This window comes from Cyprinodon variegatus, unplaced genomic scaffold, assembly GCF_000732505.1.
Source record: "Cyprinodon variegatus isolate N-32 unplaced genomic scaffold, C_variegatus-1.0 Scaffold193, whole genome shotgun sequence".
NCBI lineage: Eukaryota > Metazoa > Chordata > Actinopteri > Cyprinodontiformes > Cyprinodontidae > Cyprinodon > Cyprinodon variegatus.
Genome location: NW_015150646.1, coordinates 1,108,494 through 1,109,981, shown reverse-complemented (window position 1 = coordinate 1,109,981; position 1,488 = coordinate 1,108,494).

Below are 1,488 nucleotides of genomic sequence, written 5' to 3'. Positions count from 1 at the left end.
GTACGCATCTGCGAACAGCAACTCTGACCCCCCCCTGCAACACCGGCTCTTTTTATTATCTTCATAGGGGAACCTCTTACAGTTTCACACAGACAGTCCCACAGAATGATCATACTCCCTACTTCCTTTCTCCAAATATGGAGTTGCTTCCTGCCTTTCTGCTCCACTGTTAATCAGCTTTTTCTGCGTGTGTGTGCGAGCCAGGTCATTCTACCCTCTTATCTACAGATTTCATCCTCCCCTCTGCGAGCTTTGGCCTAACACCTGGGAATAGTAAATTTGCTGCCCATCCTTAGATTATACATGGCATATACTTCTTCAATATGAACAATACGTTTTGCTGCAGTTTTAACTTAGCTCTTTACTTCTTTTAGCTTAAACATGTATATATATCTTCACTGAGTACCATCAGCATAACAGTGGAAATTAATCCAATGCTGTCTAATAATTCTACTGATTGGGAGCATATATATAGTAAAGAGAATTGGTCCTAGCATTGATCCCTGTGGTACTCCACAGGTAACCCTTGAGCATGAGGAAGATTTAACATTGACAAAGATAGATAGGATTTAAACACAGCCCTTTCTTGTATTTAAACCCTGACTTTGACTATAGGCAGCTTTTATAAACAGTTCATAAGTACTTTGAATTTCTATCCTGCTTCATGAATGAAATTTACTTGAACTTAGGGACACAAGCTGATGGCCAGTGATTCTCTCTTTTGATAAGAAATTAATTTCTCCCAGTCTCTATCTTATTGCTGAACAAAGCTGCCTGCAGAGCTTAAGCTGTAATTGAATTATTTTGTGCCCTGCTGTTTGATTTGTTGATAAGCTTATGGGTTATTCTGGTTGAACAGACCAACCTGGGAAGGTCCACTAGCATTTTTTTAAAATTTTTAATCTACTATTGGATTTCTTTAGATCAAGATAAAATCTGTTGCTTTTTAATTCTTTTAGCATACTTTATGTTTCATCCTACATTTAGTAACTTACAGTATTCAGGCCTGGGTCTGGTTTATGAATTAAACAAAATAATAATAATAATAATAATAATAATAATAATGTTGGTCTTATTTAATGTGTAATTTAACATGAGAAGCAAAAGAAGACCTTTTTTTTTTTTTTTTACCACCGTCTCTTTAGTCCTGTTTCCAGACTTTGTTGGATTTCCTTTCTTAATGTTTGCTAGAGATACGTCAGATATTGTTTATCTGCTGTGTAAAGTTTGCGTTTAAGCCTTGTTTTGTTCAAAGGGACACATTGATCATTGGCTCATGACACTCTGGTACCATCTGAAGATGAGTTAAATAACAAAGTCCAAAAGAAATTGCCTAGAAAGCTTGATGACCATCAAACCTATGTTTAAAAAATCTGAAGGAAATAATAAAGAAGTTCAGGGTTGATTAAACCTTTGATATGCCACCAGTTTTTACTTTCTTGACAGACAGACAGACAGACAGACAGACAGACAGACAGACAGACAGAC